A 13,302-nucleotide genomic window follows, 5' to 3' on the forward strand; every position below is an offset into this window, starting at 1 on the left:
ATCTGAAGTCGAACACATACACAAATACTAAGATCATCCTCCAAAACACCTAAAAAGATCAGTTGTCCTGCCAAAAAATGCAGAAAAAGGGTAAAGTCAGCTATCATTGACTTTGAATAGGGTACAAGATCAGCCTAAACATCAACTATTGAGAATAAACTCACTCAGATTTTCCTAAAATGTTTCCCATAAGTTCTCCTTTCTTAGATGACAGTGATAATTTACTTGTGAAAAGTCACATTCTTGTTTTGCCAGCTCTGTATGCCAGTCTCACATTGAATGTTTAAAATGTTTGATTGACAGATTCTCTCAAGCTTACTTTGAGAATGGTTGGGGTGTCTTCCAACAAGCTCACTCCTGATTGGCGAGAGTGGTTGCTTTAGAAACACTGACTAAGACGACTCGGACCAATCCCTGCTTGATGATGATTTCGGGTTCCAACATGGCGACATCCGTATCACAAAAAATGGCGACTGAATTGACCTCATTTGGTATAGGCCAGAAGTGAGCCATGTTCTACGAGTGACATAACGCTCACTCGGTCCAGTTCTCATGTACAGTCAAAAGATTTTATTGGAGAAATAAAGGAAAACAAAATCTTCTTTTTCTTTCCCTTTCGGATTTTCCCTTCAGGGGTCGCCACAGCAAATCAGCTTTCTCCCTCCCTGTCTTCTGCATCCTCTATTCTAACACCAGCTCCCTTCACGTCTTCATTCACGTCTTCATTCACCGCATCCATAAAGCTCCTCCATGGTCTTCCTCCACACTGTCTCTCCTCTGGACATGTCCAAACCATCTCAGTCTGGCCTCTCGGACTTTATCTCTATAACCTCTAACATGAGCTGTCTCTCTGATGCACTCATTCCTGATCCTATCTATCCTGGTCCCTCCCAAAGAGAACCTCGGCATCTTCATCTCTGCCACCAAATTACAGTTAAAATGTCAGTGACCGTCTGTTTAGCTTGAGGAGGTCGTGGAAAATGAGATGATCATGATAATGAATAAAATACACACACACTATCTTGCTGCAATTATAAACTGACTGAAATGCTGGATGAACAAAGATGGGTAGTTTCCACCTTCACCCGTAGAGGCGCCATTCCTTAAAGTATGGCGGCTGTAAAAGCTCAACTAGCTGGAAATTAGAAAGCAATCCAATTATTCAACAACACTGCAAAAACTAAAAACTGACTGCTGAAGTAGGCTTCTGATTCAGTCAAGAAACATTTATATGGTCATCTTAAAACTGTCTGAGACATGTACACATTCAGCCTCTTCTTCTTTTTGCCAAGGTGCGAAAAAAGACTAAGATTGGAAAAATCTGTTGGTCTGGATCAAGTCCTGAACCTTCCATTTGGACTGTATTCAGTCTGACTTCACCCGGAGATTTCTGTTCCAGACCAATGCTTGTAAACAAAAGCACTTGGTTAAAGATCTCTTGGGTCATTAGCCAGCAATCATGAGGGTGGGGCAAAGCAACAAGAAAAAGAATAATGGAAGTTCCACACTTTGCAATCCTTTTTGGGATAATTCACTGATTCAAACTTTATATTTCACTGACCAATTTTGAACATCTGTATCAACGTCAGGCTCGACACTTTTTACTCACTTTCTTGGTCCGGTGGAGTCATGCTGCAGGACGATTACTGGCAAGAAAACGTCTAAGATGTTACACTAATAAGTGTTTATGACATATAGATTTCGGGGAAAACAGTCAGAAGCAATGTGGATCACGTTAAAAGTGGTTTTAATGAGTCTGCATTCAACCAACCACGTTTAAATAAGTTGTTGTGTGTCATAGATAGATAGATAGACAACTTTATTTATCCATTTGGGAGGTTCCCGCATGGAAATTGACATCTCCATCGCATACAGCACTGGTTGACATACATATAGGAAAAAGGAAAAAGCAGCACAGTGACTAGAAAAATTAGAAAGATTAGAACAGTAAGAAACAATTTAAATATCTGCAAAACAGCATTTACAAAAAAAGGTCATTCAGGCCCTATCCCTTTCCTTTTCCGTCTTCCTCCCCCCTCGTAAGTGGAGGTTAAAGAGTTTGATGGCACAGGGGACAAAGGAGCTCCTCAGTCTATTAGTCCTGCACCTTGGGAGGAGCAGCCTAACGCGTCATCGTCATGGTTGCTACGTTTCTTCTTTGTTTAAATCCCGTAAAGACTGGCTATGGTGGCTGTTTTGGTTTAATTGTTCCTCTCCGGGAACAGATTGTATTCAGATTGAGGAATCTCAGAGAGAACCGAAGTTCAGTACGATTGGAAACAATCCAAGACCACCTCAACAGATGGGTCAGAGAGCGGTTCCTGGACCCGGACCAGGATCCCCTTGGGTGTATTCAGACTGAAAATTTGTTATCAGGGGAAAGGTTCTTGGTTCTGGACCAAATGTGTCTAGTCTGAATACACCCTACATGCCAACAAAAAAAACCTCAAATGTACAGTTCATTGGAACAAACCATATTTTGGGAAAATTAATAACTTTCTTTTGAAAAACATGAGTGATGGGTGTTTTGAGTGTCCAAAAAGATAAAAGAGCATAATTCTTTAGAAATGTGTATGTTTTTATTCCTTAAAGAAACATCAAGTGATGAACTAACCAAAAAACTCATTCTATTCAATAATTTAAGAATATTTAATTTATTTTAAAAGAAAACTCCTTTTGATAGAAAAAAAACGAATTTTTCTAATATGGACTGATGGATTATTGATTCACGCATCTTTTTAAGTTTGTCTTCTCAAAGCAAAATGTTGACACTGTTGCAATAATTATATTTGCATTAAATCAAGATTGTTGTTTTTCCCAATAAGCATGAAAGAGCATGAATTCAAAAACAGAAAAGGATTTTAAAAAAAAGAGAGCATGAATGAATCCACACTGAACTGAGTTTGTTATCAGAGAAATCTGAGGACCGCGTCAGGGTTTCCCCCCCTAACATTTAATTGTTCCTTTTGTGGGTTAGGCTCTGCCCAGGAAGGGGGCGGAGCATTTTCCATGGCGTTGATTGATTTAGGATACAGGAGCTGTCTCTGGCTCCTCACTACTGTTGGCTTGTTTTGGAGCTTTACTTTGTTTTAGCTCAATACTGAGAATATTCTAGAATATTCTAATCATGATTGTTTAGTTTTCTAGAGGGTTGCGATGTTTCTTTTAAATTACCCAGCCAACTGATTTTACTTCTGGATCTTCTTGCATCTGGATTTCCTCCTGCTACCTTCTGAAACCAAATTTGATACAAACCAATAAAAGACAAAGATTACAGTTTTATAAAAAAAAAAAAATTGGCAGTTGCATTACTGCAAAAATGTTCCTCCCAAAGTGAAGTCTGAGTTTAAATATAAATTAATATTTAAACATTTTTTTAAACACAAATTTATTTTATGTCATATTCAAGACTGGCAAAATATTCAGGGTGTGCCCCACCTTCGCCCAACAGAGGCTGATGCAACCTAGTGACCCTGAAAGGGATTAAGGGGGATCTGAGAATGGGTGAAAGTTGCACACACTTGTGAAATATGGGTGATTCTGACATTTGGTGCCCTTAACTAGTACTTAGAAGCAAGTACTCCCCCCTTAGTGCTGCCCATGGGACGACCACACAAACTACACTCCAATCGTCTGATTTCCTCATTTCTAACTGTCGGGCTGCACCTAAGAAGCATGCACTTATCAGCACTAACTGGCTCCTTGCGCATCTTGCAAGATTTGGGGGGTTAAAAAAAAGGAAGAATGTGTGCCTGGGTGTCACCTACCCCCCCTGCACTTCCCCGCACGTGTTGTTTAAGTGTTTGCCACAATCTGCTCACAGCATGCCCGTAGAAAAATGTCCATGAAGATTTTTGCACTACATTTTGACATTTTTTTATAGTTGGACAGAGCAAACTCTCCCCAACATTAGCATGGTTATCTTGCTGTCAAATATCATCAGTTCAGTGGATGCACAAATCAAAATATTTAAACATTGCCAAAAAGTTTAACATTTTTTCTCATTAGCATCAAAAAGAGAAACATAAATGTTACATTGCATCATTATCAGTGTCATCCCTTCTCTCAGTAGTGATAACGCTCTCCCAAAGTTTGGGAGGCAGCGTCAACAACAGACACTATTATGGAGTGGAAATGACATCAGCGTGACGTCTATGATAACTTGATGTCAATCATGTCCCATTGGGCTCAAGCCCCACCCCCACATTAAATTTGTGTTAACTTTAAAGGAAAATACTGAACTGAAACTGTACATTGGGGACTGAAAGCAAAGAGGGAGAAAAATGAAAAAAGACAAAACTAAAAAACAGCAGCTGTTACAAATAAACAGTATTCTAATTAGGTAACAGTTTTAGTTTTATTGTAATTTTCTTGACGTTTTTGATTATTTACCTTTTCTTTTTCAATTTTTCACAATTTCTGACAAGTATCCAATTTGTACTTTTGAGTTTAAAACTTTTTACAAATTTACCTTTTTTTTCCAATTGTAGTCTGTTTTTGTATTCACTTTGGGCTGATCCTGATTGGACCTCATATCAAAACCCTTTATATTGTTTAATTTAGTAAATATCACCCACACATGATGACAACTTAAAGGTTATCTCAGAAAACTACAACTTCTGAATCCTGTGTTTACTTTCCATGAATACTTGCTTTGGCCTCCTTTTGCATGAATTTCTGCCGTGATGTGGACGTGATCAGCCTGTTGCTCTGTGCAGGTGTCTGCCACCACATGCTTTTTTTCTAAAACCTTTTCATTTTAAACGTTTTTTTTTAACAGTTACAGCAATGATTTTCTCTTGTTGTGAATTATTCGTTGTGTATAATAGGCAAACATTTGAAGCTTCAGAGACTATGAAAACGTACTGGAATGTTCTCTGAGCTCTCAAAGGTCTGTGTGAGTCTGTTGAACCACAAAGAGACCTTTGAGGGAAACACAGAAACTCAATTTTAGTTTGGATCTGTACATTTTTTGAGGAAAAAGGCTTTTCATTGAACTTTTTTTCCTGATTTTTATCGTTCAGCAGAGAGGCTTTTTAAGCTTTAAAAGACTTATGTGAAGTTGTGCATCGGGTCACGCTGTCTGCTCTAACGTTAAGAACTGAAAGAGTAAAGCTGCAAGCAAGGAGGAGCAACAAGAGGAAATTGTGTTTTAGGCCAAAGTTCAATGTATTTTAAAAAAAGAAAACCTTTGATGTTCTGATTTCTAATTTCCGGTGCAGCTAACATACACGCAGGAAGAAAGTACGAGGGGATTACCCTTTGTTTTGCAACAGCAAAGATGCTCATTTTATGGGCTGTTGGACGACTTCCAACACAAACTCCTGTACCTGGATCAGTTGTTGCTGTTGAGTTTTCTTCTCCCCCACGGGGGGATCCACTTGAATAAGCAGGTTCAACCCAAGAGTCAGAGGAAAAGTTTAAAGAGTTTTGGAAGCAGATAGTCCCTGTTTGCAATTCCACTTCTTTAATTCTACTCTCATGCTCATGACTAAAAGGAAATGTGACATCTAAGAGGAATGAGGATGCCTTGAAGATTGACAAAATGACTTCTCATGAAAATTTAAACAGGGTTATTTGGGGATTCACAAGCATCTCTTCATTTTTTATTTTATTTTTTTTATCTCTAATTTGAAATATGTGACCAGAAACTGCGAATCCCTGAAAAGTCCGCCTTGTGGAGCCATGACAAATCACATCTTTGGGCATGCTGCTGCAGCATAAGCAGAAGCTCCACAGAATCCCACCATGACTCAGCATGAAATCACACGGTCCCTGGGAGCTGTGAGTGGGCAGCCGGAACTTTGTGAGTGAAAGGGCAGAGACGTGATGAATGGCTGTCTTCATAGAATCAATGAAGCTGGCCCTAACAATTAAGCAGCAAACCTTGACGAATATTAATCCATCTCATGCATTTCTTTATTTCTTTGGTTTCTTCCTCATGTGTGCAATTTGCTCTGCTCACCTCACAAACTCAACAGGGAAAGCTTTCAAATCAACTGGAGCTGCAGGCTTTTTCCATTCCAGCTGTGCTCCTGAAACACAGGAAGACTGTCTGTCCTTCCAAAGCAAACACTGACTTCCTTAATGTACTGTTGGAGTACAGTAAAGTGTTTCCTTTATGTGATGTTCATGTCAAATGCAGAGACTCTGCAGCCGCAGGTAGAGGAAAACAGTATGCAGCAGGGGTCCCCCACACTTTTTTGTCTACTTTTGAAACAACCAGCTCCAAAAGATCTACTTTCATGTACACAAACCTACCTTCATGTAGTACCGGGTTGGATCCCCTTTTGGCTTCACAATGGCCTTAATCTTTCATGGCATAGATTCAACAAAGTACTGGAAACCTTCCTCAGAGAGTTTGGTCCATGATAACAAGACAGTATCACACAGTTGCTGAAGATTTGTTGGCTGCACATCTATGATACTGATCTCCCGTTCCACCACACACCCCATTCTGATGCCCAGTTTGAGCTAAAGCAGGGGGATATTCCAGGAAGCATGTTTAAACTAGCCTGACTTTAAGCCTGAACTCTGGCCGAAGTCCGCCTGAACTTGCTTACTCTGGGTATGTCGGTTCCAAAAGACCGGATATGAGTTGGCGTAATTACGCTCGACTTGGTAACCCTGGGTTAATGCTCGTGCACAGCAAGTACATAAAGACATTCTCAATGGATCGCCGAATTCCCGAGTCACCATGGAAACGCGTGGGAAAAAAATAAAGCGGGACACTTGAGACGGAAGTGAGACGGAGTCTGAGATTTTAATGACGGCGGATAAAGATTATAAATCCATCAAATTAGTAATACGGCTGCATCATCAAAAAAAAAGAGTTTCTGCTTCGAGAAAAATAACAAAATTTCTGATCTTGTTTCCATTTTCCTTGTGACGCATATATACATACATACATATATATATATATATATATATATATATATATATATATATATATATATATATATATATATATATATATATATATATATACATATATATATATATATATATATATATATATTAACTTAAATAAATTTCTTCTATTAGTAACAAATAATTTAGTTAAATTTATTCAACCTAATTTCTTACGTCTATAAAACTCAATAATTGTTTATACAACTCAAATTTATGTATTAATCTAACTAAATGTCACATTACTCCATTAATCTTTTTTCCATCTTAATTAATTATATTTCTTGAACTGTCATATGTCTAAGTTTGAGCCGGCAGATATGCTCATTTTTATAACAATAAAAAGGACGGGAAAAAATGGAGTGCAAAAATTCATTAAAGAATATTCTAACAATGTCATTACAATGTATTGTGGTAGGGGTGGTACATAAACTCATCATCCTCTCCTTCACTCTCACTCATGGTGCAGAGACATAATTGTAGTAGGACAAAATAACTCGGCAAAACATGGCAAAACACAGTAAAATAGCTATACAACTAAACACATTATGTTAAAAACCCACACTTAAACCCAAATCCATCCAGACAGGCAAAGGGAATTATATCCCAGAATCCCTTGCGGTGCCTATCTAACTTCAGCACCAAAGTTACACCTACTTAATTGAATTAATTTGAATGAAAGCAAAATAACCGTCTAAAAACTACGTGTTATTTTTAAGGTGACCTAAAAAAATGATTTATCTTAACTGAAGCAAATAATTAAGTTAGATCAAAGTAAAAACGTTTATTTTTCCAACATCCATACATGGTCTTATCATCCTTTCATGTTGGAAAAAGTATTATCTGAGCTTCTTCATCCACTAAATCCTCTTCAAATGGACACGCCATGCTGCTTCACCTCTCTGAAAACAAACCAACCTTCAACTAAACCTGCCATGGTAACTTGACCTACCCTGAAACATACCTCCATTTCTGGAATCAAAAGCTGAGGTTATCAACTTCCTTAGCCTCAAACTTATCGTGGGAGCTAGCATAACCTGCTTTCTGGAATACCCCCCAGATCACCTTAACCATGTCTACATGCCTGACTTACTGCTATGTGATTGGCTGATTAGAAATTTGTGTTAATGAGCAGTATGACAAGTGTGGCCTAAAGTGGCCATTGTGAATGTATATATACAGTAAGGACCGTAAATATTTGGACAGAGACACATTCTTTCTAATTTAGTTTCTGTACATTACCACGGTGAATTTTAAATAAAACAACTCAGATGCCATTGAAGTGCAGACTTTCAGCTTTTATTCCATGGGTTGAACAAAAAGATTGCATAAAAATGTGAAAAACTAAAGCAATTTTTAAACACAATCCCTTCATTTCAAGGGCTTGTAAATAATTGGACAATTGACTTCCATGCTATTGCATGGGCAGGTGTGGGCAATTCCCTTGTTATGTCATTATAGGTGAAGCAGATAAAAGGCCTGGAGTTGATTAGAGGACTCTGTGAACAGACAACATGTGGTCAAATGAGCTCTCTTTTTGAAGTTAATCAGACAAATATTTTTAATGAAATGTATAATATATTTAAGATTATAACACGATAAAAAGTTCATCTGCTATTTGTTCTTCTACAGCTTATGAATTGGACCTGTGTGTTCATAGTTGTCATGTCAACGATGCTGCATGGCACAATGTGGCGACAACAGAAACGTTCTGTGTGTATTGTGCTCGAGGTTCTTTTTGAGTGACTGATCTGGAGCCAGTCGAGAAAACATAAAGTACAGTAGCAGGCACATCTACGGTTAAGGTGTCTGACGTTGAACGTTCACATTTCTCTGTAGAGAAAACGCCATACGCCAACGGAGGAGTGTGACGCTGAGTGTGGTCAAACATGCATGTGCACGTATATTTCAGAGGATTTGATAGGCTGTTCTGCATGTCAATCAAGTGACATATTCCACAGCGAGGGTGATGCTTGGCTGACATTTTTTAAAATATACATCTTTTTTTTTGGTTTATTCATTTTTTTGTTATTTTTTATTTTTATCTATTTTTTTAACTTGTTCTGTCCAACAGCTGAGCAAACAGATTCGAGCTGAAGACTTTTTGTGTTGGACAGGTTTTACTATCACAAAAAGAGGTTATATAACTTCGACAAACCCGGGTGTAGATTTGTACAAAGCCCTTTTTGTATATTATTTTTTATTTATTTGTTACATTTATTGTGTGTGGGGAGGGAGAGGGGAAGAATGGGGGGGGGGGGTTGGAAGAGAGTAAAAGAAAGAGAGGTGGAGAAAGTGGGGGATACAAGTGCTGATTTGAATAAGTCATCATTTTAAGTTGTAACAATTATACCAGATCTGCTGGAAAGACAAATATTACATCAAAGGTGAAATTCTGATAAAAGATGAGCGGAAGATTTCTGTCCATCAATACACTGTGGGTTAGGAGGAGGGATGAAGCAGACAGGGAGCAGTGTGGTAGTGTGGGGGTGGAGATACATGCACGCTGCCGAAGTGAACCATGTGTTCATAAGGGGAACCAGATCCTCCCCAGCCCAACCAGCCAGACCAGGAGAGGGGAGGAGAGATCCCCAGGCCAGGAGCACCCCCGGCGTCGGGACCCAAGCAGCCCGGGGGTGGGGAGGGGACCACCCACCCACCTAGCCAGGCGCAGAGAAGCCCCCCCCTTGCTCCCAGTGGCATAGGCAAACCCCGCGTCCGGGCCCCTAGGCCACAGGACAGGAGCGCTTAGCCGTACCAGGCGGCAGCCATGGGGGCCACTGGGCGCCAGACACCGAGACAAGGGCCAAGGACGAGGCCAGGGCCCCGAGAACCCATGAGCCACCCACCACCACCCCGTCTCCGCAAGCCAGCCCCGGCACCCGACCCGAGCAACCCAGAGATCGCCGCGCACCCACAGCCCCCCCCATTACTTTGCCCTCTACAACCCTCCTCACCCGCCATATTATCCGACCCCTCCTCCCATAACCCCCCTAATGCCCTCCCCACTCTGTGATGGAGAGGGAGAGCCCCAGCGAGCTAGCCCCCAGGTCTGTCCCACCCATGCACTCTCGCACACACACTCACAATCCGATCTGGTTTATTCATTTTTGATTGCCCGCGATCTACCCACACTTCCTTTGGTTCATCGTGATCAATGCATTGGGCGCCCTTGGTATAAAGTAAAACTAGCAGACCTCTCAGCTGGCTCCGGTTATTGAAGTGACTTTGACCTGACTAAGTGCAGTTGAATTGAGACGGTGTTTTTCCATTTGACCTGCAGCTCCTCAGCTGTAGGTCCATTCACACCTCCTGTTCCTAACAAACCCTTTATTCTGTCTTTTTGTGTCACAGAGTAGCAGTTTTTCTGTTTTAGAATCATTTTTTTGAAAAACACATTTTGCCTGATCTACTGAAGGTTTTTGTGGATGATGGCAAGAAAAAGATTTATTAACCAGATTCACTGAGGATTGTTTTTTTGTTCAATGTCCCTAAACAAGCACACAATCCGTTTGTCCTTTTGTCATTGATGAATCTGCAAAACAGTGGAACACAACAATCTAGGAGGAGCAGTTGACATCAGTACAGCACTTGCATTGTTACACAGTTTAATCTCTTTTCATGTTCTAGTTTTGCCATCTGCATTGAATGTTTCACAAAAACATTTGTTTTGACTTCTTGCAATGTTTCCTTTTTTCTACCCAAGTTCTCTGTGCTCAGACTTTGCACGTCCAAACCACAGTTAAGATCCTAAAGTTGATATTCTGTGATCGTCCTGCACTCTGCATAGTTACTTATGTGATGGTGAACAGGATATAAAAACTGCATCTCACAGGTTTTGACCTGTAAACATGCAAACACGCACGTTTTCTTTAGGAGCTCCAGAGCGGATTCAGATCATCAGTTGGGTCCTATAGCATCACATCACAGAGCCAACAGTAACTCTTCTGTGATCAGAAAGGCGTGGAGAGTCCGAATAAAACACTAAAGGGTTACGGTCTTAAGGCCCGTTCACACCGGGACGAATTTCGCCGGCGATTTTCGGCGACGTTTAACGCCTCGTGACTAAACAAAGGGCACCAATGAGAGTGTGCACACCGACGCGAAAAAACGCCATGCGTCAAAGCGTCAAAAAAAAAAAACGCCTCGGGTTCATTTTTTTTTTTTGACGCCTCGCGTCGAAATCTATTCGACCAATGAGAATGGCGCTTTTGCACACGTGTCTGGAGCTTCTGAAGTTACAGTAAAACACCACTTGGGGGCGCTCAAACACAAAACTGCCTTGCTGAGCACACATACCATCGAAGAAGATAGATACCGAGTTGCGTCTACACTGCCGCGAAGAAATAATGACGGACATTCTAAAATATCCCTGAACCAAGCTCCAGTTGGAGCTACTGGTGCTTGAAATATTCATGTTTTCTTTGTATTATTCTGACAAGCGCGTAAATACTTGCTCTCTTCTTCTGAGTGAAAAGCGACTTTTAGAAGCGTAAAGTTGCGCAGCGCCACCTTGTGTACAGGAGTATTTCTGTTTACATTAAGCGCCATCTAATGTCAGGAAATGAAATTGCATGTTCGCTCGGCTCATCGTCAGCGAAAATCGCCTGGGTGTGAACACAAAAAACGTGGCGAAAAACGCTGGCGAATAACGCCTGGCGAATATTCGTCCCGGTGTGTACGGGCCTTTGTCACATGCACTCGTACGAGGTTAACCCTTACAGGTGCTGCAGGTTTTTGGGCTGTCTGGTCTATGGAGGGTCGTAGACAGGAGTGGATGCATCTTAACCCGTGTTTTATCTTGTGGGGTCCAGATGACCCCACTCCCAAAGTTAAGGTGCCTCCAAGGCACAAAAACAATATTTTCTAAGTGCCAAATGAAAATACGAAATTTTTGCTTTCAAAAAAAATTTTTTTGCTTCAGAAAAATATTTTTGCGCTTGCAACAAAAATATTTACTTTAACAAACTTTATTTTTGCTTTCAAAAAATATTAGTGCGTTTGCAACACAACTGTTTTCACATGCATTGTGTCTTATCTCGCTTCCTCCCTATTTTGGATTTTGCGTTAAGTTTCATTTTAGCGTGACATATCTGCCATCAAACAGCCTCCTGATTGGTCTAGATTCTAACCAATCAGGTGTCTCTGTCTCTTATTGACAGTGCTTGGCAGCAGACATGGACTTTGGACTTTGTATCTGTTCTGTTCGAACTGGATTCTGGAGTCTTTACCCGTTCTGACTAATATCTCTCAGAGTAAAACCAAGAAAGAGCAGCAAAGCCACAAAGCCACAAAAATAAACTTAAAAACGACGTAGTTTTAGAGGATGGAGCACAGAATCACGGAGACAAAAGAGAGACGTTTCGCGACTGTAAGAATAAAAGAAATATTTATGAATAAAAAAAAGATGAGAGCAGACACAGTGAAGAAGGTAAGAAAACAGCTCAGTTAAAACAAGTCCAACAATCTGAGCTCATTGCAGATGTTTAAATATGAAAATTTAAATATGAAAATACTTCATTCTACAATCTAGTTTGAATAAAAAAATAAAAAAATCGGACAGCACAGATGCAGGACCGATGATATAGCACATCGGACATTAATAAAAGAAAATACAACAAGAGTTATCCCGACAACCGTGTTTCGTTCATCCCTTCAGTCATGTTTAATTAAAATATTCAGTGTTGAATTTTCAGCAGATGGATTGTAAAAAACACTTTTCCAATTTCTCTCTACAAAGACACCACGCCACACTGGAACATCTGAGAAATGACAACGACCTGAGCTGCTGCAGAATGGACTAGGCCGTGCAAGACTCATAAGAAAAATAACTAAAGAAGGAATATTAAATGTGAACTTCACAGTCGTGCCTTGTTTGGTCGCATTTATCTGGAAAATGACACCACTTTTTTTTTTGCATTGAATCTCTTTCATATTTATGAGTCTGCCTCTCAGCTCCTCTTCAGTCCTTCCTGGACTCTGTAAACTAAGTGATCGATGTTTTAAACAAGAGCATAGAAAGCCTTGAGAATTTCAATGTTGGTCGCCGCCTTAAGAAGCACCTGCCATCATTTGGATTAGCGGTAATATGGTCCAGGACGAGAAAAAGACCAGATTCTAAAGCAGACAGACCTTAAAGACAAGAGTCACAGTTACTTTACCGCGTCTTTTCAGACCAGATACTCCAGCAGAGACAAATCTCAGGTCTGATCATTTAGCCTCTGATGCAGGAATAAACATCCAATACCAGCTTTGTTCCTTAATTAACTTTGCTATCGGGCCCAGGAAACACGTGTGACCCTGGGTCATCGGAAAAAAGAAAAGGATGAAAATCAATTAAAAGTTGATGATCCTCCGCAGACCCTTGCAAACTTCTGGAGTGAGAACAACATC

Source organism: Oryzias latipes, chromosome 21 (assembly GCF_002234675.1).
Source record: "Oryzias latipes chromosome 21, ASM223467v1".
Lineage (NCBI taxonomy): Eukaryota > Metazoa > Chordata > Actinopteri > Beloniformes > Adrianichthyidae > Oryzias > Oryzias latipes.